Genomic DNA, 25,755 nt, shown 5'->3' with positions numbered 1-25,755 from the left:
AATCAGAAACATGCGAGGTAATACAAGATTAAAGAATTTTTTTTATTTTTTTAAAAAGATGAAAATGCAATATAAAAAAAAAACATAATTTATTATGGGTTACAATAGTTACTCACATTTGTATCTTTGTCTCTTATCATATACATTGTATCTATCTTTTATGTCGTAGTGAAATAATAATTAAATAATAATTATAATACTGGTGGATGAAAATATAAATACATTTGTTTTATAAATTCTTTAGGCACAATCCAATTTAGTTGATTACAAGTTCTACACGGACGAGCAATAATTATTGTTAATATTTATGGTTAAGGTAATGGAGGTGTGAATATATTTATGTTAAACCTCTTTCTATGAAATACTTATTATTTATATTTTGTTGTGTAATCAAAGTTTATAGTTAAACATGTAAATTAACTATTAGTCTCTTGGATGAGGATTTGTTTTTGTATTATGACATATTTTTTAAAAAAATATCAAATTAATATTTTTATATTTTTTAATAATTTTAATATAACAATGTTAAAAAAATTATACAAATTTATTTTAATATAATTTCAATTAAAAATCACACGACATTATTTAATTTGCGTGTGGGTATACATGTTTTCCACGCGTAATTATAATTGCAATCACCGAATTTAAAGAATACTTACTTTTCCGTAAAACTCCTAAAAGTGGTTTTGAATTTTCCAAAGTGTTGAATAACAATTTAAACATTTCTTTCAAACATCAATATCTCTCACCCATTTCTCCCATCTCTCCCTCAAAATCCGATCAACAGAATTCAATATCAAATCCATTAGTTTTCTTATACAAACTGTCAATATTGTCCCAATGAAAGGCAAAGTTCCAACTACTTGAAAAGATTACAATAGGCATGCCCAACAGAAAAATTACGCACGATATAATTAAGCAACCATGTAAAAATGGAGCAAAATAGACTTACCTAAGCCCCAAGAATCAATGGCACAAGGTGGAGGTTTTCTTATTGCAACCCAATCAGATTTAACCAACTCTATTGGATTATATTGTGATCCAATAAGCCATTCATATTGCTGGAAAAATAAAAAACATAAACAGTATGTTACACCCATCAAGTTATAACAATTGCTAGTCTTTAAAACAAATTAGTGCTTTGCTCTCTAATCCTTTATCCTTTGTGTGATTGGAAATGGATCTATACTAATTAGTGCTTTGCTAGAACTGACTTCATAGTGCAAACATCAAGCTCCCATCTTTTATATTCATTCCAAACAAGATCATGACCTTGTGAACCAAAAACAACAAAAGAGTTTGTCTAATATTTCCAATTTCACAATTTAAAGGGTCAAGTCCAGTGACCTCACAGCACTTGACCCTAGCCTTTTCCACAAATAATTCTAACAAGCCCATGCGATTGCTTGTAGTTTGTTAACTGATCCTATATCCACTGATAATGGCTAAGCAAGCAAAGATTTTCACCATCAGTTTGCTTCATTCACATAGAGAAACTCAACTAACTGACTAAAAAATGAACCATTGCACAATGCTGGTGCATTTTACATGTATCATTACAGACAAACCTGCTAAAAAACATGCGATTGTTTCTGCAATTACACAAGTTGGCTCCAAACAATTTGCTACTTAGTTCATGCAACATAGTAACTATAAAAAAAGCCAAAAGAGCTGTAGAACTCTTTAATACAAAAACAAATCCTCATCCAAGAGACTAATAGTTAATTTACATGTTTAAATATAAATCCAAGTTAAACTATGAAAAGCAGAAAGCATATCCAAGTTAAAGTATGAAATTTTAATATTTTTTTGGCACTTGTCTTCTCATAACAAATATTTTTTCATTTAAGATCTAACCTGAAAAATTTCATTTAATTTAATAACAAGGAACTAACAGCTAGTGTCCTTTGATGGCTTAACAAATAAAGCAAAAGAGACTGGTGCTATTAATTGTTGCATGTGCATCAATAAATCAAGAATCTTGTTTGGTCTTATTTCTTCCATCACAAGCATTCAAACTCCTACTTTTTCTTTCAGAAGCAAGAATAGTATGTAACCTAGATGCTTGGCAAACTGATTCACCTCACTTGTATAATCTGTTAGCTATATATTCTGTAACTTTTCACTTTTAATTAGTTTTAATCATTGTAAATAACCACTCTTGTAATACTCTTTTATTTTTTTTAATTATGGCTCTGATATTTACTCTTGTAATGTTCCCCCCCACAGCTTATTGTAAATATCCTTAGTATAAACTATTGACTTCCAAGACAAATATTTTTGAAGGAAAATCCTGACAGGTAGCTTCCTTTCTAGAATGTCCACACCGAGACTTGCCATTGTTAGCCTAGGATTTCAATATCTAAATGCAATTATATCATGTAATTAATGTGCTAAGCTGCTTGGTAGATTCATAACACTATTCTAGTACATGTATTCAGTAAGCTTATTAAATAGATAGAGGATAATCCAAAACAACAATTACTGTATAATCCAAAACAGCCGCTGTGTGAGAATATAAAAAGGATATGGTGTAAATTATAAATAAGAAGGAATCACAGAAAATAAATTCTTCAATTAATAAAATTTATTACTAGCCATTTCATCAATTCTTGAACTGTTAAAACATAAAACCAGCACAACAATCATCAGTTCATCTTGATAATGTAAATGCGCTTACTGTTTGATCATAGGCATCTATTCCTTCACTGTCTAACAGTAAGAGATTGTATTGAGTTCCATCAAGGGCAGTTCTCTAATGTGGCAGTTCCTTTTGTACATGGCCGATGAGTGGATGCTACTTGAAATCCACTGCTCCTGCCTAGAAGCTACAATACACAAGTCCACCTCTTAGTTAATAACTGACACATGAGGTCAGTTGCAGAAATGGAATGTCATAACAAATAACTCTAAAATAAGCTTCAACAAACAAAATTCCAGTAGACATTCATTGATAAATCTACTAGTGTACATCTTAGGTAAAGGAATTGTGCATAACATCTTAAACCCATCCAGTTATAACACTTGCTAGTCTTTTAAAACAAATCCAAGTTAAACTATGAAAAACAGAAAGGATATCCAAGTTAAACTATTAATTTTTAATATTTTTTTGGCACTTATCTTCTCATAACAATATTTTTCTTCTAAGATCTAACCTGAAAAATTTCAATCTTAAACATGATTCATTTTGAAATTTAAAATAACTAGCATTTAATTTATAACAAGGAACTAACTTATGGTTTTCAAAAACATAATGACTAACTTATAAAATCATAAAAAATGCATAGACTAAATTATAATTAACTCTAATTAACAATGGTAACAGTTTGTATAAAAACAGTAAATGACATGTAAAAAAATTGCATGAACAAAGGAAGCTGGATGCATTAAATGATATTCCATATAAATGACATGTAGTATAAGAGCACAAGACCTCAAAAGGACAAAGCATTAAGGAGACCATATTAAATAATAGTAAGTGTCGCACGTGAGCGACGTCGCGGCGATCGTCCACCCTCAAAAAATGTAATATGGGGGATATATATCTGGTCAATGTAGGGAGACAAGGAATTCGTTGTCTCTTAGCAGTGAAAAATGGTGTGGGAGTCGCCACCTAGTATTTTGGTCACTAGGAACCCTAACTGGTCTCAGAGATCGGGCACGGGGACTGGTTGCGTAAAGGGAAGGTATTAGCACCCCAAATACGCCCTACCTAAGGTAAGCTGCATTGTTTATTTGTCTGATAAAATTCAAGGTCTCGTTGTGTTTCCTAGTTGTTGGTCCGTCTACGGTTCAAGAAAAGTCCTCCTCAATAAGGAGGTCCTTATCTTATCGGGTAAAAACCTAACCGTTCTAATGTTTATGTATGTTGGTCCGTCTATGGTTCAAGAAAAGTCCTCCTCAATAAGGAGGTCCTTATCTTATCGGGTAAAAACCTAACCGTTCTAATGTCTATGTAAAAAAACATATTTTTAATATCAGGAATACGTTTTATGCATAAATTCGTAATCCCAAATCTAAAAGAAGACAAAAAGATTTTTTAGAATTTTTTGAAATATTGGCCTAGTTCTCATGGCTTTAATAAACTGGTTATTAAAGCCGAAATGCATGTTAATACATATATTGTTTTTGAAATTTTCTTTGTTGTGTGAAAATATGATGTTATAATATTTATATATATATATTGGAGAGACTAGGCCGTATTTTAAAACAAAACATTTTTTAAATATGTATTTTGGTACGCTTTGGCGCAAATCGGGTATTTTAATACTGGGTTTGTAAAAAATATACAACCAAATATTAATCCACTTTTATAAAATAAATGCCGAAAAATCAATGATATTTTCAAAGATATTTTTAGAAAATTTTTGAAAGCAAAAGACATTTTTTTGTTTTGAAAATCTTTGATGTTTTGATGAAAACCGGGTATTTTAATACCGGATTTTGTATCTTTTCAGTATAAAATACCAACCAATATTAATCAAAATACAGTAATAAAATTACAACAAAATCACATATATTTTTCTATAATTTTTGCAAATTTTTATAATTTTTTTCATATATATAAATATATATATAAATAATACAAAATATAATATATATATATATATAATATAATATTAAATCGGGCTGGGCCGGCCCAAACCACTGGGCCGGACTCAGCCCCAAAAGTGTTGGGCCGATTTCGGCCCAAAATGGATTGGGCCGATCTCGACCCAAAAAATAAAATTATCTTCTGGGCCAGACCCGGCGCAGAATACAGGTCTGGGCCGGACTCGGCCCAGAAGGCAGGACTGGGCCAGGATCCGCCTGGCCCAGACCAAAACGGGCGGGGGGAATTAATTTCCCCCCACCCCTGCATGCAGAACGCTATTCGTTCTGCATGCAGAGAAGGAAAAACAAATAAAAACCAGAAAAAGGGGAGGGGAAAGAAGAGTTACCTGGCGCGGAGTTGGTGGCGACGCTGGTGTTGCCGCTGCTACTGGAGGCGGTGCTGGTACTGGTGCTGCTGGAGGCGGAGGCGGTTGACTCTCGGACGGCGGCAGTGGCGCTGCTGTTAGCAGCCGAGAGGGAGTTCCTTCCTCCTCCCTTGTCCTTCGTTTCCTTTCCCTTTCGTTTTCTCCCCTTTCTTCTTCTTCCTTGGTTTTCTTTCCTTCTCTCTCCTTCGTTCTCTCTCTTCCCTCTCTCTCCTCTGTTCTCCTCTCCGTCTGTCTTTCCCCGTCTCCCCCTCTCTATTGCTGCTGTGTTGGCTGTTATTTATAGGGCCAAGTGAGTGGGTTTGTACTGTGGAGCATGGGGAGCAACCGGCCGGTCGGCCATGGGGCGCGACTGCCAAGGCTCGGCCCCCCTCCCCGGTTTTCTGGCAAGTGCGCGGTGGGTGGTCGGCCATTGTGTCCGGTCGGTGGGCTCCAGGCGAGAGAGTGGCCGACAAAAATTCAAACAAAAGCTTCCTTTTTCCTTCTTCCCCGCTGCGTGATCGGGGGGGAAGAAGATGAACAGTGTCGTTCAAAACGACACCGTTCTGCTCTTTTCCTTTTTTTTTTTTTTTTTTTTTTTTTTTTTGAATGGATGAAACGGCGTCGTTTTGGATAAAACACGCCGTTTCATTTAAATCTTGCAAGACGCCAAAACGCGTCAATTTGCAAAGCAGCCCTCAATTATCTTTTGTCCCTTCAATTGCATCCCTGCCGAATTCGAACCCCGTCCCTATATTTGGCCGCGTTTTTCACTTTGGTCCTTGGCCTTTGAATTATGCAATTGAGCCCTTAATTGATCAATAAACTTCCAATTTCTTCAATTAGGCCCCTGAATCAATTAATTCCAGCCCCTATACTTACGCGCCTTCTTCAATTTGGTCCTTGGTTTCGGATTCCTTCAATTAAGTCCCCAATTGGCCCTTAAACTTCAATATTTATGCAATTAAGCCCCTGATTTGACCTAATAAATTCCTAAAAAATATATTTTGGCCCCAGAACTTAAATTTCTTCTAATTAAAGCCCAAATTGACTTAAAAATCAATTTTTCTTCCAATCAAATCTCCTATAAATTCATTTAAAAATCCAATTAAGTCCATAAACATCTAAATTTGGGCTTTTCTCCTCAAATTTCAAATTTTCCTTGTTAACAGGGCTTTCCTCCTTCAAGAATATTCCATCTTTGTATTTTTAACCTTATTGACCAATTTTCCAACCATTTTCTGAGCGCTTCTGCCTCCTGTTATTTTTCTAACCTCCTTTGGCTATATATTTTTATATATATTTTGTGGGGACCCAAAAATGGGTTACAACAGATGCCCCCTCTTTATAATGCTTACGGAGCAGAGGTTTTGCGCAGTAAGTTTTATAAAGATAAACCAAAACTGAGCTCCCGAAACTGATCTAGTCGGAGCTCGATTGCTCTGAAACCTTGTCCTTACAGCAATCCTCCTTAACCCAAAAACTATGATCAAAATTTGGTCATCTCGAGGTCCCTTCTGGTGATCTCCTTTAACCCCAAAAACTTGGAATCTCATCTGGCGATTCCTTTACCCATAACCAAATACAAAAACGTGTGTGGTCTTATTATGACGGGTGACCTGCCCGAATGGAAAAAGGAAAGAGTGGTCTCATTATTATGGGTGACCTACCCAGGAAAAATAATGGTCCCATTGTATGGGTGACGAACCCAAAAAACATGATGGTCTCATTGTATGGGTGACTAACCCAGGAAAAATGATGGTCTCATTGTATGGGTGACTAACCCAGGAAAAAGATGGTCTCATTGTATGGGTGACGAACCCAGGAAAAAGATGGTCTCATTGTATGGGTGACTAACCCAGGAAAAAGATGGTCTCATTGTATGGGTGACGAACCCAGGAAAAAGATGGTCTCATTGTATGGGTGACGAACCCAGGAAAAAGATGGTCTCATTGTATGGGTGACAGGAAAAAGATGGTCTCATTGTATGGGTGACGAACCCAGGAAAAAGATGGTCTCATTGTATGGGTGACGAACCCAGGAAACATGATGGTCTCATTGTATGGGTGACTAACCCAGGAAAAATAATGGTCTCATTGTATGGGTGACTAACCCAGGAAAAAGATGGTCTCATTGTATGGGTGACGAACCCAGGAAAAAGATGGTCTCATTGTATGGGTGACGAACCCAGGAAAAATGATGGTCTCATTGTATGGGTGACTAACCCAGGAAAAATAATGTGGAAAACGGTCTCATTATGATGGGTGACCTACCCAAATGGAAAGAATGTGAAGTGCGGTCTCATTATAATGGGTGACCTACCCAGGGGAAGAATTCTTAGTAAACTCCATGCTTTTCTAAGAAATAGTTTCAATACGAGGTCCCTTCTAGCGACCTTCCTTGATGAATGTCGAAGTACGAGATCCTTTCTGGCGATCTCAAATAACTTGGAATCCCATCGGGCAATTCCTTTTACTAAAGCTAAAACATGAAGTTCCTTCTGGCGACCTTCATCGAAATACAAGATCCCTTCTGGCGATCTCCTTTATCCAAACAACTTGGAATCCCATCTGGCGATTCCTTTTAACCAACATGTAATACGAGGTCCCATCTAGCGACCTCCAAATAGCGAAACACGAGATCCCTTCTGGCGATCTCCTTTAATCAACTTGGAATCCCAATCTGGCGATTCCTTTTAACCAACATGAAATATGAGGTCCCATCTGGCGACCTTCATCAACTTGGAATCCCATCTGGCGATTCCTTTTATTCAAAGCTGAAATACGAGGTCCCTTCTGGCGACCTCCTTTGACCAATATTGAAATACGAGATCCCTTCCGGCAATCTCAAACAACTTGGAATCCCATCTGGCGATTCCTTTTTCCGAAGCTGAAATAATGAGATCCCTTCTGGCGATCTTCTTTAATCAAAAAACCAAAAAATCTATTTTGTAAATCGGTCAACCTGGAATCCCATCTGGCGATTCCCTTTAACCGATTGCTCGATGTCGTTCCTCCTGATGGCAGGGTTTGAAAATTATTATCTTCTCTTCTCGTTGTTCTAGAATCAACTCAATGATTCTTTCTTCATCTCCAATTTTGTTGGAATGCATTAAGGTCTCCTCCTGTAATGATCCAAAAAACATATACGCAATGATTTATGATTAGATGCCATGCATGCATTTGTACCTGGTTTTGAAACATAGGCCCCATCATCTTCTTCTATTTCATGAAACTCTCTCTTGATATGAGCTTGCTTTTGAAGTCGTATGCTGGATTCATTTCTCGTGCTGCCTATCATATCTTTGAGAAGAAGTCTTTGACTTTCTTCAAGTAGTCCTTTTCTCGAAATGTATGACTTGTATTTGCCTCTTTGTCATGCTTTTGTCAAATGCTTTAACTTGGTTTTCAAATCTATGGGCTTCCAACCAATTTTAAACACGTAAAACTTTTCAAAAACAACTCGTTTTGCCCCCAGTGTAGGGGTGTGATCCTAGTCTGGGCTTTTATAGAGAATAAATTCATTCAGCCAATGATAAACTTTTTTAGTGCGTGAAGGGATAATGATGATTTTTTTTTTTTTTTTTTTTTTTTTTTTTCAAAATGCACATTGTTATGGTTGATAAAGACAATTACAGATGATTATAAAGTGACCACTTAATCATTCATTACGCTATCAGAGGTAGGGATGTACTTTAGGGTTAGCTTTTCTCATATTAAACCATTTTATGACATCCACTCAAACTTGTTCAAAAAGTGCACAAGCTCATCATTTATTGAAAAAAGGTAGGTCAAAGACAAACATAAAATATGGCTGAAAACATGAGCCCTGACTGCCCAATAGAGAAAATAAAAGTAATGACAAAAGCAAATGACAAAAACATGCTAAGGCAAATAAAGTTGTTTTACATTTTGAAAACTACGAGAAGTTCTTGGGTCAACCCGTTCTGGAAAGTCAACCGAGGCAATGCTTCATCTTCCTTCCCCATTTGCGTTTCCTTGTCTTCTCTTTCGATTTCGCCTTCTTCATTATTGACGATTCTTGACCAAGGTTTTCCAACCCTTTATCCCCTATTACTTTTGTCATTACTGGGCAATAGATTTGAATTGATATTGGGTGTGTCTTCAAACGACACCCATCCTATCTTGATGAGCTTCAACAACATGCTCTTGAAAGCGTAGCACGTTTCAAGACAATGTCCGGGAATACCAGCATGGTACTCGCAAGTCAACTCGGGCTTATACCAGATGGGGAATGGTGGTTGTAGTGGTAATGTAGGGATAGGAGCTATTTGTCCAATGCTCAGTAGTTTGACATACATTTCCTTCAAAGGCATGGGTAATGACGGTAGTTGTTCTGAGATGTACCTTGTATTTGGTCTTTGGTCGTTGTTTTGGTTGTTTGACTGGTTATTTGCTCGATTGGAGGAAAAAGGTTTGTTAAAGTTTATGTGGGCAACATGAGAGGTAGGTATTTGTGGGTTAAGTGAATCCACTATCTTGTCCTTGGACCCACCTTCGAAGTCGTAAATATGACCTTCCATTTTTCTTCCAATAAAACCCTTCGTCTCTAAGGGCTCAGCTATACGTCCAGCCTTAATCCCTTGCTCTATTCTTTCAGCTACGCGTACCGCATCGTAGAAATGCTGAGATGAGCTACCCATTAGGTGCTCATAATATGGTGCTTTGAAGGTATTGGTAAATAAGGTTACCATCTCCGTTTCTATCAAAGGGGGTTGGACATGCATTGCCTCATCCCTCCACCTTTGCGCATAAGCCCTTACTGACTCCTGGCTCCTTTTCTCCATTGCCATTAGACTTGTTCGATCTGGAGCAATTTCCAAATTGAACTTGTATTGCTTAAGGAAAGCCTCCACTAAATCCTTCCATTTCTTAATCCTGGTATTATCCAGCCTCATGTACCAACTTAGCGCCGACCCCGACAGACTGTCTTGGAAAAAGTAGATCAGTAACTTATCGTCATGAATCACCTCAGCCATCTTATTGCAATAAGATCGAAGGTGAGTGTTTGGGCATTCCAACCCAGTGTACCTTATAAACTCCGGTATCCTAAAATCTTTTGGTACCGTGATGTTTGGCACCAAGCATATTTCAGATGCTCGTATGGGGTCAAACCAGTCATTTCCCTCGACTGCTCTTAACCTTTCTTCCAAGGCTGATATCTTGTCATTGTTCATAAATCCAGTGGACCTATTATCGGAAGGCCCATCTACAGTGATGTGAGCTTGAGGGGGCTGAATGGGAATGGCAGGCGCAAATTGCTGCCCCGTCACTGAATCTGCCCCCAAGTTCTGAGATACCCCCGGGACATGAACTGACGGTGCTCCTATAGGTGGTTGGGTAGACGTTCCTTCCCCGTTCTTGGCTCTTAAGAGTTGCTCAAGCAGATTGGTTAGTCGAGAAACTTCATTTTTCACTGATTCCAACTCGGTCTGGTAGTGCGACTCTAAGTGAGCTCTTTCTTCGTTTTCCATTCTTGATCTGGACCGGGTTTGGTGGACTCTGGATGTGGGACCTATGTTTCACGATCTGGAATGCATATGATAATTTAAAAAATAAATGCGTGATGAAAATATGATGCTCGTGCAAATGTATATCTTAAAGTCGATTCATGACTTTCGTAATCCTTTAGGCAGGATTTCGGCTTAAAAACCTGGATTGATGAATTATTAATCATGATGCAAATGAACGTAAGATAGATATCCTAAGGACAAGTTCTATTTATTAGGTGAGAATGGGTAGGTTTTCTATCTGGTCTTTAAAAGGGTCTCATATCTGCCCAGTGACGTTCTTCGTAAAGACAGTATGGGGGCGTTGCAAGGAACAGTTAAAGTACGTATACCCACCATTACCAAGCAGGCACTCAGATATGAGTTGGGTGTTTCACGCATCTGAACCCTGACCAATAGTCATAGGGCAGATCGCTAATCCCCCTCCTAGCTTAAAGCTTGTGTGTGCTTTTCAAAATAAAAGCAAGTGATGCATGAGACAATTTTATACAATGCATAAATAATACGTGTAAAATAAAAAACAAATATGCAAATAAATGGAAAGGCATATTAACAATAAACACATGGAAACACAAACAAATCAGACAAAAACAAAGCTTAGTCTACAAGGTCCCCAGTGGAGTCGCCATTCTGTCGCACGTGAGCGACGTCGCGGCGATCGTCCACCCTCAAAAAATGTAATATGGGGGATATATATCTGGTCAATGTAGGGAGACAAGGAATTCGTTGTCTCTTAGCAGTGAAAAATGGTGTGGGAGTCGCCACCTAGTATTTTGGTCACTAGGAACCCTAACTGGTCTCAGAGATCGGGCACGGGGACTGGTTGCGTAAAGGGAAGGTATTAGCACCCCAAATACGCCCTACCTAAGGTAAGCTGCATTGTTTATTTGTCTGATAAAATTCAAGGTCTCGTTGTGTTTCCTAGTTGTTGGTCCGTCTACGGTTCAAGAAAAGTCCTCCTCAATAAGGAGGTCCTTATCTTATCGGGTAAAAACCTAACCGTTCTAATGTTTATGTATGTTGGTCCGTCTATGGTTCAAGAAAAGTCCTCCTCAATAAGGAGGTCCTTATCTTATCGGGTAAAAACCTAACCGTTCTAATGTCTATGTAAAAAAACATATTTTTAATATCAGGAATACGTTTTATGCATAAATTCGTAATCCCAAATCTAAAAGAAGACAAAAAGATTTTTTAGAATTTTTTGAAATATTGGCCTAGTTCTCATGGCTTTAATAAACTGGTTATTAAAGCCGAAATGCATGTTAATACATATATTGTTTTTGAAATTTTCTTTGTTGTGTGAAAATATGATGTTATAATATTTATATATATATATTGGAGAGACTAGGCCGTATTTTAAAACAAAACATTTTTTAAATATGTATTTTGGTACGCTTTGGCGCAAATCGGGTATTTTAATACTGGGTTTGTAAAAAATATACAACCAAATATTAATCCACTTTTATAAAATAAATGCCGAAAAATCAATGATATTTTCAAAGATATTTTTAGAAAATTTTTGAAAGCAAAAGACATTTTTTTGTTTTGAAAATCTTTGATGTTTTGATGAAAACCGGGTATTTTAATACCGGATTTTGTATCTTTTCAGTATAAAATACCAACCAATATTAATCAAAATACAGTAATAAAATTACAACAAAATCACATATATTTTTCTATAATTTTTGCAAATTTTTATAATTTTTTTCATATATATAAATAATACAAAATATAATATATATATATATATAATATAATATTAAATCGGGCTGGGCCGGCCCAAACCACTGGGCCGGACTCAGCCCCAAAAGTGTTGGGCCGATTTCGGCCCAAAATGGATTGGGCCGATCTCGACCCAAAAAATAAAATTATCTTCTGGGCCAGACCCGGCCCAGAATACAGGTCTGGGCCGGACTCGGCCCAGAAGGCAGGACTGGGCCAGGATCCGCCTGGCCCAGACCAAAACGGGCGGGTGGAATTAATTTCCCCCCACCCCTGCATGCAGAACGCTATTCGTTCTGCATGCAGAGAAGGAAAAACAAATAAAAACCAGAAAAAGGGGAGGGGAAAGAAGAGTTACCTGGCGCGGAGTTGGTGGCGACGCTGGTGTTGCCGCTGCTACTGGAGGCGGTGCTGGTACTGGTGCTGCTGGAGGCGGAGGCGGTTGACTCTCGGACGGCGGCAGTGGCGCTGCTGTTAGCAGCCGAGAGGGAGTTCCTTCCTCCTCCCTTGTCCTTCGTTTCCTTTCCCTTTCGTTTTCTCCCCTTTCTTCTTCTTCCTTGGTTTTCTTTCCTTCTCTCTCCTTCGTTCTCTCTCTTCCCTCTCTCTCCTCTGTTCTCCTCTCCGTCTGTCTTTCCCCGTCTCCCCCTCTCTATTGCTGCTGTGTTGGCTGTTATTTATAGGGCCAAGTGAGTGGGTTTGTACTGTGGAGCATGGGGAGCAACCGGCCGGTCGGCCATGGGGCGCGACTGCCAAGGCTCGGCCCCCCTCCCCGGTTTTCTGGCAAGTGCGCGGTGGGTGGTCGGCCATTGTGTCCGGTCGGTGGGCTCCAGGCGAGAGAGTGGCCGGCAAAAATTCAAACAAAAGCTTCCTTTTTCCTTCTTCCCCGCTGCGTGATCGGGGGGGAAGAAGATGAACAGTGTCGTTCAAAACGACACCGTTCTGCTCTTTTCCTTTTTTTTTTTTTTTTTTTTTTTTTTTTTTTGAATGGATGAAACGGCGTCGTTTTGGATAAAACACGCCGTTTCATTTAAATCTTGCAAGACACCAAAACGCGTCAATTTGCAAAGCAGCCCTCAATTATCTTTTGTCCCTTCAATTGCATCCCTGCCGAATTCGAACCCCGTCCCTATATTTGGCCGCGTTTTTCACTTTGGTCCTTGGCCTTTGAATTATGCAATTGAGCCCTTAATTGATCAATAAACTTCCAATTTCTTCAATTAGGCCCCTGAATCAATTAATTCCAGCCCCTATACTTACGCGCCTTCTTCAATTTGGTCCTTGGTTTCGGATTCCTTCAATTAAGTCCCCAATTGGCCCTTAAACTTCAATATTTATGCAATTAAGCCCCTGATTTGACCTAATAAATTCCTAAAAAATATATTTTGGCCCCAGAACTTAAATTTCTTCTAATTAAAGCCCAAATTGACTTAAAAATCAATTTTTCTTCCAATCAAATCTCCTATAAATTCATTTAAAAATCCAATTAAGTCCATAAACATCTAAATTTGGGCTTTTCTCCTCAAATTTCAAATTTTCCTTGTTAACAGGGCTTTCCTCCTTCAAGAATATTCCATCTTTGTATTTTTAACCTTATTGACCAATTTTCCAACCATTTTCTGAGCGCTTCTGCCTCCTGTTATTTTTCTAACCTCCTTTGGCTATATATTTTTATATATATTTTGTGGGGACCCAAAAATGGGTTACAACAGTAAGAACGCAACACACCGCTTTCGTGCCAAGAAGAACCCAAAGGCTGATTAATTATTGAGGAAGATAACTTGATGCCACGCTTAAAAACCTAAGCCATCATATTGAACAAAGTCATGTTAGGACCCAGAAATTAAAAATAAAAAAAAAGCCAAATAACAAAGCAAGCATTAGGTACTGTAACAAAATGAGTAAATATTACAGATTTTTATCCAAAATTCAATAGCTGAAGCATACATATAGATGAGTCATATAGCCAGTTCCAAACTCCCTATTATATCTAGAATGCCTTTGAGTTGAAAAAAATAAAATAAAAAAATAGTTAAATTAAGGAAATTTTTAAAAACAGAGAAAGAATATTAAAAAAAATAAATGAAATTAAATAGTGAATTTACTATATTTCATGTACTAAAAAATTATGTCCCATTTCTTACATTGTTTCTCTAACTTTTTTAAATTCTCAATGTGACTATCATATTAAAAGCCTGCCAACTAAACCATTTGGTGATCAATAACGTTTCCAAATCATGCATGCTGACCTCAAGACAGGACAATCAAATGAAAACAAACAACATATATAGCTAATGTGGGAAATTAACTGATCACCATGCAAGGAGGAGGCAACCATGAATTCTAACCTCTTTCACTACACAATTCTGCTACTTATATATATAACAAGTAAAACAACAAGAAAAAATAATAATGAATGAAGAAACAAAAATAAAACAGCAACCTTATTAACGAAACACAACATCAACAAGCAAGTTTCCTTATATATATATAAGCATATGAATACATTCAAAACACCTAGGTGTCTGCGCACAGGAGGACAAAAAGACTTGCAGACATCAAAGAACACCCAGCATCAATAATACTAATTGTTAAAAATTAAATTGGGGGTTTTGATAAATTTTCAATTAAACATGCATAATTTCCATCAATCACTCTCTTCCAGACACAATAATTGCTAGCATTGGTCAGGTTGAATAAAAGCATTCAATTTATGAACCGTAACCCTAAAAATTAATTTGGGGGTTTTCATAAATTTTCACTTAAACGTGCATAATTACGATATAAATCATGGTAAAAACATTTCATAAACCTTATATTATCGAATTAATAGCCTAAAACCATTATTGAAAGTATCGGGAAAAAAAATTCTTACCTGTGTTCTTCAGTTACAGGTGAGGGAGATGGATCAACACGACAGAATAACACCTGAGATTGGGAAAGTTAGGTTAGAACTGTTTAGTGTAACTTAAATTGCAACAAAGAAAACAAAAACCATAAATTAATTACCTGAGCTATCGAAGAAAACAGTGCAAAACCTAACCCGTTTACAGAGAAGGGGTAAAACAGGATGTTCGATGGTGATGATGATGGGTCTGGTGCGATGTTGCCATGGGTCTCTGTTTTTGTTGGTTTGCAGAGAAATATTGAAACTGTTAAGATGAAGGAGAAGAAGATGAAGAAAAAAAATTGGGTTGCTGAAGACGAATGCGAAGATGATGAACAGTTTCGGATAAAGGAAGATGAAATCGATGAAGAGAGGGTGATTTTTGAACAGTTAGGAATCGATGTTATTAGGGACGAAGAAGGATACTGGAAGAGTGGAATTGAAGTAAATTAATTTTTAGCGTAAATGGTTTGGTGGATCTGTATTTCGATCGGTGTGGGGGGAGAGAGTGAAAATAAACGGTTCAGATTTTATGTAATCAACGGTCTACATAATTTTAGTTTTATATTAACATTTTAATTATTTTTTTTTCAATTAGCAACGGAAAATCCGTTGCTAAATTCAACGTAAATTTTGCAACGGATTATCCGTTGCTAAAGTCCGTTGCTAATATTAAAAAAATAATATATGTTTAATCCGTTGCAAATCCGTTACTGAATTTAGCAACGGAATTATCCGTTGCTAAATTCCGTTGCTAATACCCCTGTTTTTAGTAGTGATATAGGTCAAGACCTAGTTTGAGGCCTTGGGGTTTGGGTTGATATTTTGTTCGAGGCACCCAAAATTCATGCAAAGACCTAGTTTTGGGTGTTCAGGGTTTGTGTCAAGATTTAGTGTGAGTTGTGATTCAGTTTGGGACTAGGTTTGTGATTCTTGGGGTTCATTCTCGAATGAAGTTCGGGGAGCTTTGAGATGCCGTGTAGTCTTTTTACATTATTGATATCTCAAAACTAACTACATGCTGCAATAGACTGTATAACCATTTCTCACTCAATTGCATCGACTTGCAGTTCTTATTGTCGGGCTCTATATCTGATCTGGTATGCCTTACTACATTATTACTTAGGAGGTGTTAACAAATGAGATGTGTACCACCATTAACAAAGCTTGAGGCGTTGAAAAAGTTGTAAAATTGCTTGAAAGCATGGAATCCTTGTCCATTCTCAGGTATCTTGACTTGGATTAAAAGAGTTATCAACTAGTATATTACCTCATCTCTTACTTCTGTAAGTTTTGAAATTTCATTTCATCACAAACTCTACTAATTAATTAAAGGAGAGGAAGTAACATGTTTGAAGAGGTTAGGAACTTTGGAATGCAGCTTTCATTGACTTCAACAAGCACCATAATTTTTGGGAAGAGATGCAGCTATCGAGCGTTTACAATTTTATAGTAGGACCTGCGGTTCCTTCACTTTCAAGAATACACAACACAAGACATGGTTAAATAACATTGTCCGGTTGTGTAATTTCAGGTTTTATGACACTTCCAAAAACCATTCGATAGGCCTAAGATTTGCGGTCCTGATCCCTGATCACTAGGCGCCCGATATAGAATACGAGACAAGGGCAGTAAGATATACAAGTCCAAAGTTATAATAGGTTATGAAGCTTCTTTGAGCATCTAGGAATCAAGTTAGGTGAGAAAAAAAAACAACGTTAGTAGCAGCAACCATACTGCTGTTTACAACACCGAAATCAGTCTCTTAAAGTTAAGATTTTTGGAAATACGTTCACCTGTACTTCCCTTGAAGAAGTTAACGCAGTAGACTATCTGAAGCTAAAGAGGATACCGATCTCTCTTTCCGTACCATGTCTTCAGAAAATCAAAGTCGAAGCATATCAAGAAAAGAGCGAGAATCAGTGGCATGGCGTTATTGAATGCTCTTGTAGATACAAAAGGAAGCCAACAATAACTGGCACACCTGCCATGCTAAAACTCCAATCTTCTACCTATACCAATCGACTGGTTGTATTCAATTGTTATTAATCGATCTATTGTTTTATACAAAAAAATATAATTTATAAAGTTTTTCTTGCAAATATGTTTTATGAGTCAATATATATATATATATATATATTTGTTTAACTTGTTGACTAAAAAATAAACTCCAATTAAAATCTCAAAAAGTAATTGTTTACATAGCAATGAGTGATTCTAAGCAGTTAGGTGTGAGTCTGTCATAACTAAATAAAAATTTATCTCAAAGAGATTACATGGATGACCTAGCAGATGTATTTATGGACCAATGAGATAAGTTTAGGCTTAAGAGAAGGTTTGGTCGTGCCAAACCAGAATAACAACTCAAAAGGACAATAATTTTTTATCTGACCATTAAATCGTGCTTAAAAAGTTATTTTCATGTGACCAATAATCAAATGGCATTCTAGGTTGCTATTTGCCATGAACTTTAAATTTTGATTTACCATGATCTTTCTTTCAATCCATTATTCAAATACAGACATTAACTTGAACTATCTCTATGTTAAAGCTGGAATGAGTTAAGAATAATTAGGAGGCTTAACTTATTGGTTAACCAACCTTCTCTATATATATATGTGTAGGGCAATATACAATAGTAATGGTGGAGGTTACAACACAAGAGTATGACTACAATATTTCCTATATAGTATGTCGCACGTCAAAATCCGCGCGGCGTCCGCTGACGATTTTTTTATTATTTGTGTTTTGCTTGGTTCGTTGGAGTCGCCACCTAGTATTATGGTCACTAGGAACCTATGGTCTGCGAGAGTTTGAGTAAGGGACTGGTTGTGCAAGGGGAAGACGCATCACCCCCAGTGCACCCTACCTAAGGTAAGCTGCATTGTTGTTTGATTGTTTTTCTAGGTCGAGTTTCTATTCGTTGGTCTTTTCTAAGGTTCAAGGCAGATCTCCCTTCGTGAGGGAGTCTTTACCTTATTGGGTTAAATCCTAACCGTTCTAAAGTCTGAATTTTAGGATTGCATTTATTTACACCTTGTATGTTTAATACCCGAGGGTGTACTTTATCGTGTAATTTTACACCCCACAAATATTAAAGTCTACATCTGGATCCTGAAAAAAAAAAGAGTTGGAAAAAGGTTTTTGATATTTTGGCCAAACCCTAACGGATGATCATAAACTAGTTATGATATCCATTTTTTGGATTTTTAAAACGTGAGAAAGATGCAATTTTTTCTTCTTAAACATAAAAACATGCTTGGAAAATTCTTTAGGACTTGGCCGTATGCAATAAAATATTTTTTTCTTTTTTTGAAATTTTTTTTTTTGAAATATTTCGGAGGAAACGGGGTGTTTTAATACCGGACTTGTATCTTACCATGTAAGTATACAACCCAATATTAAGCAAACTTGGTAGAAAAATATTTAAGAAAATCACAAATTTTTGAAATGATTTTAAAAATTTTTGAATTTTTTTTTCCGGGCCGGGCTGGGCCAGAACTAGCCCGACCCAAGCAGACGGCTAATTAATTAGCCGCTGCATGCAGAGACGAATTCTGCATGCAGCCACGGTGAAAGGAAAAGGAAGGCGTAGCAGGGGAGGGGCGAGTTACCTGGCGTGGAGAGTGTCGGCGGCCTAGCTGGTGGTGCACGGTGTAACTGAAGGTGGTGAGGCCGGCGGCTTGCACTGGTCACGGCTGGAAGAAGAAGGAGCAGAGTCCTGCAAAGGAGAAGGAAAGCTCACGGCTGGAGCTGTTGGTGTGGCTGAGGAAAGAGCTGCTACCCCGGCTGCCTTTGGGAAGGAAGAGAGCTTCTGGGCAAGGTGGTGGCCGCTGCCTCTGCTGTCGCCGCCGCTGCTGCAGTCACGGTGGCAGAGGAGAAGATTTTTACAGAGGAGAGAGAGAGAGAGAAGTGGTGCAACTGTCACGTGAGATGGTTTTATGGCTACTGGAGGTGGGGATGATGGTGAGAAGCTAGGTGATGAAGGTGGTGGTGGCTGAAGGCCACGGTGGAGAGAGAAAGCAGAAAAAGGATTGTTTGCAGGAAAAATGAATACAGAAGGTTGGTTTTCGGCCAACTTTGAGCCCATTTTTATCCTCCTTCTGAGCATGAAATTTGCTCCTATTTATAGAGATACAAAGAGGGTAATCTTGTCTTCAACGGGGAAAAAGTCTCAGCCCTTGATTCAACTCGAGGAATCCAAGCCGTCGGTTCAAAGTGTGCACCTCGAACTGCCAAATTTGGCAGTCCAAGGCTGCAGACTGTCCGAGTTGGCCACTTTAGGCCAATAAACGGAGCCGTTTCAAAGTTTTTTGACCCGACCGGACCATTCCCGGGGATAGAGGGGTTCCAGGTGGACATGTTGGTGCACGCGTTGTCGGATTTGGGGGCCAAACGAGGCAGAAAATGCGCCTGGAAGTCTGCCACTCGGGCAGCTCGGCGGGGAAGAAGATGAACAGTAACAGGCGACGCGTCGCCTGGTTCCTTCCCATTTTTTTTTTATGCAAAACGGCGCCGTTGTGGATAAATAATTAGGGATTTCTTTGCTGATTTTCAAATTAGTCCTCCAACTTTCGATTTCTTTCAATATTATTCCCTAATTGACCCTAAACTTCTGATTTAGTGCAATTTGGTCCCGGCGTAACGTCAACTTCAGCCCCAGCTTTACGCGCAGTTTGCAATATGGTCCTTGGTCTCGGATGTATGCAATTTCGTCCCTAATTGACCATTAAACTTTCAATTTCTTCAATTTGACCCCCGGATTTTGTCAATTAGACCCCTATAGTTTGGCGCATTTTGCAGATTGGTCCTTGGCTTTGGATTTTGTCAATTTATCCCCTAATTGGCCCCAAAACTTCAATTTTCTCGCAATTTGACCCCTGATTTCAATCAATTAACTTGGTAAAAATTAAATTTGGTCTCTTAAAATTTCAATCTTCTTAATTAAGCTCAAATTAGGCTCCCAAACTTAATTTTTCACCAATTAAGCTCCAAATAAAATTAATTTGACCCATTTAAAGTATAATTAAGTCCTTGCACTTAATTAAATCCTTCATTTGGACCCAAATTAATTCTTAAACATAATTAAAATTTAATTTGGCCCATGATTAAATCAAATTGGCCTATTAAAAATTTAATTACGTCATTGGACTTAATTTTTATGCAAATTTATCCAATAATCATTTAATTTGACCTTGAATTTGCATTTTTTCCTCCAATTTTGGGCATAATGGGGCGCAACTAGGTCTTGAATCTCCTCCAAAAATTGCAACTTGATTTCCCGACCTACTTTCTCCACGTTGCCAGCCTTTATTATTTTTTGTCTTTATTTTTTGAAAAAAAGAAATTTATTTTTGGGAATAACCCAGAATTGGGTTATGACATAGTATACCTATAATATTTCTTATATAGATACATTCTATAATAGAATGAATTGGTAAAGATATATTTTGATTTTATTTATCATTTTAAATTTTTAAGTTAAAATAATTTTTTTAATATGCTATTAGAGTTCAAAACCTTACTACCTTTAATTTTTTGTGATTAATTTTCTTTTAAACACTACCAGAAATTCACCTAAAACCAATAGAATTACCGACGGAATAATTCTGTCGATAAATTGCGGTGATCATTACTGACGGATACTATTCCATCGGTAATTCAGTAAGTATATACCGACGGACTAATGTTGTCGGTATATACCGACTGAATTACAGACATAATATATAGAATTTAAAAAAAAGCAGTTCGATGATGTGAAAGTTTTTGTGGGTGATTTTACTGACAGAATGACCGAGGGATTCAAACCGGGATCTCCGTACAGTGACGTGACCAATTCACTGTCAGAATTATGGACGGAATCACCAACACAAGGAGTCCGTTGGTGATTCCATCGGCAAAAGTTAATATATCACCACTCTGCCGACCATCCCCTCCCCTCTTTCTCCTTCTTCTTCCTCATCCCAACTCTCCCCTCCCCTCTTTCTCCTTCTTCTTCCTCATCCCAACTCTCCCCTCCCAAACTGCAAACAACCACCACCCCTAAAAATATCCTCCTTTTCTCAACACAAGTCATCTTTCTTTAACTTTTGTGGTCACAACATCCGTGTTTTGATTTATTATGGATTTTATCATTTTTTGTAAGTAAATCTATCTTTTTTAATTTTAACATTTAAATGTCAAATTTATTATTTTTTATTGTTTTTTTTAGTATATGTATTTTATTAGTGTATGTACATGTTTTATTGTTATTTATCAAACAAACTTGTAGTATGAATGTATAAGTTTGTACTTGTTATGGTTTGTTTTAGATTTTGTAAAATTATATTTGTTTTTAAATTGTTGAAACTTTGTTGAATTACCGAATTAGATGTGTTGTGATGAAATAATTAATAGCTTGTTTAATGGGTCCGTTTTAATTTTTATCAATGCTATTGCGGAGTTGTAATTTCTGTAAATTTATATGTATAAATTTGTTTTGACGTTGATAATTGATAATGAATATTTATGAGAAGTTTTAATTAGTTTGTTTGATAATCTCGAGGTGAACCAATATTTTTGCAAATTTATTTACTTAACATAATTAGTTAATACATGTTATCATCATAATTTTATAGAGGTTCGATAGAAGTCATGGATGATTGTTCATGGATGTATAGAGATTCACCCCAAGAATTGTAGAGGATGAATTATTGTAATGGGGTTCAGGGTTTTATTAATTTCACAACATCTATTCCCATAAATGTTACTGGAAGCGGTATTAGGTGTCCATGCACGAAGTGTAAAAATAAAAAGTATATGCATCTAGATGTTGTAATGATGCATCTTCTACACAAAGGGTTCATGGAGGATTACCTGTATTGGTATGCACACGGAGAACTATTTGTTCGTAATGAAAGCATGGTAGAAAGGGTGGTTGGATCAACTTCTAGTGCTAGCAACGTGTATGGAGTTGCAAATGACAACAGTAATCCTTATAGGAATATGGTTATGGATGCAATGAGAATGTATCAAGGTAATGTTAGTCAATATTCAATCGTAGAAGAAGAACCTAATGCAGATGCAACAAGGTTTTTTGATATGTTGAAAGATTCTGACGAACTATTATGGGATGGCTGCACGAACCGCAATAAATTATCGGCCGTAGCACAGGTGTTCACCATCAAGTCAGATCACGGGCTGAGTGAGGCCGGTTATGTTAAAATTATCGAATGGACGAGAAGCATTTTACCTGAAGGGAACAAGCTGAAAGAGAACTTCTATACTGCAAAGTCCATGGTGAAACCTCTCGATTTAGGATACTAGAAATTAAATTGACATGTGCCCTAACTTCTGCATGTTATACTACCTTAAAAATGCTGAGCTGGCTGAGTGCATGACATGTGGGCATTCCCGTTACAAACCCAGAATTGACAGGGGAAAGACTCTCGTGGCATATAAAAAACTTAGATACTTCTCAATCACACCTAGACTGCAGAGGTTATTCATGTCATCAAGGACTGCTGAGCACATAATATGGCACCAATCATATGATGCGGTTGATGGAGTGATGGTGCATCCTTCTAACGACGAAGCATGGAAACACTTTAACAGTATGCATCCTCACTTTTCAGTTGAATCAAGGAACGTGCGTCTTGGGTTGTGTACACACGGATTCAACCCATTCAGGTCATTTACTGCTCCTTATTCTTGTTGGCCGGTCATACTCATGATTTATAACTTGCCATTGGGAGGTGTATGAGGTCGAAGTTCATGTTTTTATCTACTGTCATACCCGGTCCGAGCAGTCCAGGCCAAAATATAGATGTTTGTCTTTGATTGTTGATTGATGAGTTGATGTAGTTGTGGTCCTCCGAAGCTTTGACTTATAATATATCGAGGAAACAAAATTTTGTTATGAGGGCGACTTTGATGTGAACTATCAATGATTTTCTAGCTTATAGAATGTCTTCTGGTTGGAGCATGCATGGAAAACTAGCATGTCCATAATGCATGGAAAACAACAAGGCATTCACGCTAACAAACAGAGGTAAAGCTTCTTTTTTTTACTGCCACTGTCGTTTCTTGCCAACGAATCACAGGTACAGAAAGAACATAAATGATTTCTTTGTTGGCAAAGTTGAAAATGATGTTACATCCACGCGTCTTTCTGGTGAAGAATTGCATAATGTTGTATCAGAGTACGATGCCATTGTATTTGGTTTCCAATCATGTAAGCAGAAGTTTCCTAGTTTTGGTTTGATCCATAATTGGGTAAAGCGAAGTATTTTTTGGGAGCTTCCTTATTGGAAGACCAATCTCCTCCGTCATAACCTTGACGTCATGCACATAGAAAAGAACATGTTTGAGAACATTTTCAACACCGTCATGGATGTGAAGGGGAAGATAAAGGACAACATCAAGGCTAGATCGGGTATAGCTTTGTTCTGTAACCGTAAAAAAATGAAGTTGGTTTTTGATGGGTCACGTGTCGCAAAACCAAGAGCAAGTTTCGTGTTAGAGAAAAATGCACAACTACTAGTCTACAAATGGCTTAAGAGTCTGCGTTTTCATGATGGACATGCCTCGAACATATCAAGGTTGGTTAATATAGAGGAATGTATATTGTATGGAATGAAGAGTTATGACTGCCACGTGTTTATGCAAACATTCATTCCATCAGCTTATCGTGATTTGTTGCCAAAAGGGATATGGGATGCAATCACAGAGATTAGTCATTTCTTTAGAGATATATGCTCCAGTAAGTTGAATGTTGATCAAATTGAGAGATTTGAAACAAATATCGTCGAGACAATATGCAAATTTGAAATGATATTCCCTTTATCATTTTTTGACTCAATAGCATCTACCTATACATTTATCGTTTGAGGCAAAAGTTGGAGGACCTGTCCAGTATAGATGGATGTATCCATTCGAATGGTTAGATATTACAGTTGCAATGCAATTCATATATAAAAGTATTTTCATTGTTTTTCTTAATTAAAAATATTTGATTAATTCCATGCAAGTACTTGTTTAATTTTAAGAAAAAGGTTAAGAACAAGACGCATGTTGAGGTTTCGATATGTGAGGCCTATATTGTTAAGGAGATCTCAACATTTATCTCGTACCATTTCGAACCTCATTTGAGAACGAGAATCAATCACGTTCCCAGCATGATGATGGTGGTGAAGTGCCTTCCAGTGGGAACTTGTCAATATTCTCTAATCCTAGACGACCCATACCTAAAAATGTCATAATCGGAAGATATTTGTCTGAAATAGAGTTCAGACAAACACACAATTACGTGCTATTTAACTGTGATGAGCTGAGACCTTTTATTCAATAAGTATATGGACTACTTAAACTTTGTTAAAAATGTACTATTTATATATTGTAATATCATAAACTCAACTAATTTTAAAAACCTTGTAGGCAACATCGACAATATTTACTATCCAATAACTCACAGCTGACCAAATCCCAAATCTTTCGATTACAAGATGAACAATTTGCGACGTAGTTCAAAACACATGTAAGTACTATCACAAACTCATTATCTCTTGTAAAGTTACTATATGTCATTACAGAATTCTTGTTTACTATTCATTGGTGTACATGATGTACAAGGTTTATGAAATGGGAAAGAGTGCTGCTATTTCATTGTCTTCACCAAGCCTGGGCCTTGAAAGAAAAGTTAAGTGCTACAACGAGTATTTTGTCAATGGATATGTGTTTCATACTCAAGAATACAGGCATGGAACAAAGACATATAATAATGGTGTTTGTTTTAAGGGATCGATTTGTAGTGAGTTTGAAGTTGACTACTATGGTAAATTAGAAGAGGTCGTCGAATTGTAATATCATAGCGAGCAGAATAGAGTGTTTTTATTCAAATACTATTGGTATGACACCACTGACAGAGTAATCAGATTAGATCCTTAGTATGGTCTGGTCAAAATAACCTCCAAAGCTAGACTTCGCAACGTAAACGATGTCTTTGTTTTCACAAAGCAATGTCAACAAGTTTATTACACATACACCCTTTCCTTTAGAAAGGACCGATCAAGAGTTGATTGGTTATCCGTTTTAAAAATGAAACCCAGGGGTCGTGTCGAGGTTGTTCAGGATGGGAAAGAAGACACAAGTGTGCAAGATGAAGTTTTTCAAGTTAGTGAGTTGGTTGAATCATATCGAGTTGCTCCTTCGATTGACTTAGAAGAAAATTCAAATTTTCGTGTTTTCGATGATAGTCTTGTTGATGTTGACGCAGAGGAGTTGAATGTTGTTCTGAGCACTAGCAGACAAGCAAATGTCGATGAAGATCATGATCCAAATTGAAGATTGCGATGGAGCTGAAGACGATTCAATTGACGATGAAGAAGAAAATTCTGACTAACTATCAGAACACGAAAGTGTAAAGCATTTTTTAATTTTGTAACATGAAATATTTATTTTATAATTGTTCACTTATGTTATTGTTCTGTGCGGTCAGTTTGTAATTTAAGTGTTTGCAAGAGGATAAATAGGCAATACAAACACAATCTGTCATGAAGAGTGCATTATCACCGATGGATTTCCAGACGGACGTAGTCCGTCGATATTTTATAGAGAGTTGAAAAATATTTATTGCATATGCCATTATCACCGATATTGATACCGATATAAATATTTTGTTGGTATTT

At 37.1% G+C, this 25,755-nt stretch overlaps 1 protein-coding gene and 1 long non-coding RNA gene across 2 annotated transcripts in view; one reads left to right on the top strand and one right to left on the bottom strand.

The window, feature by feature from the left end:
• The window catches only part of LOC18095629 (probable disease resistance protein At4g27220), a 119,512-nt gene that overhangs the window by 25,193 nt on the left and 68,564 nt on the right, over nt 1-25,755 (top strand). The gene's annotated exons all lie outside the window — the stretch shown is intronic.
• On the bottom strand, nt 2,520-15,341 carry LOC127904887 (uncharacterized). The gene is made up of 4 exons (XR_008058316.1): nt 15,214-15,341; nt 15,080-15,132; nt 13,933-14,005; nt 2,520-2,828 (listed from the first exon to the last, which is right to left on the bottom strand). It is a non-coding gene; the product is annotated as an uncharacterized LOC127904887 (long non-coding RNA).

This window comes from Populus trichocarpa, chromosome 1 (genome assembly GCF_000002775.5).
Source record: "Populus trichocarpa isolate Nisqually-1 chromosome 1, P.trichocarpa_v4.1, whole genome shotgun sequence".
In the NCBI taxonomy this organism is placed as follows: Eukaryota; Viridiplantae; Streptophyta; class Magnoliopsida; order Malpighiales; family Salicaceae; genus Populus; species Populus trichocarpa.
This window is presented reverse-complemented; position numbering and strand designations above follow the sequence as displayed.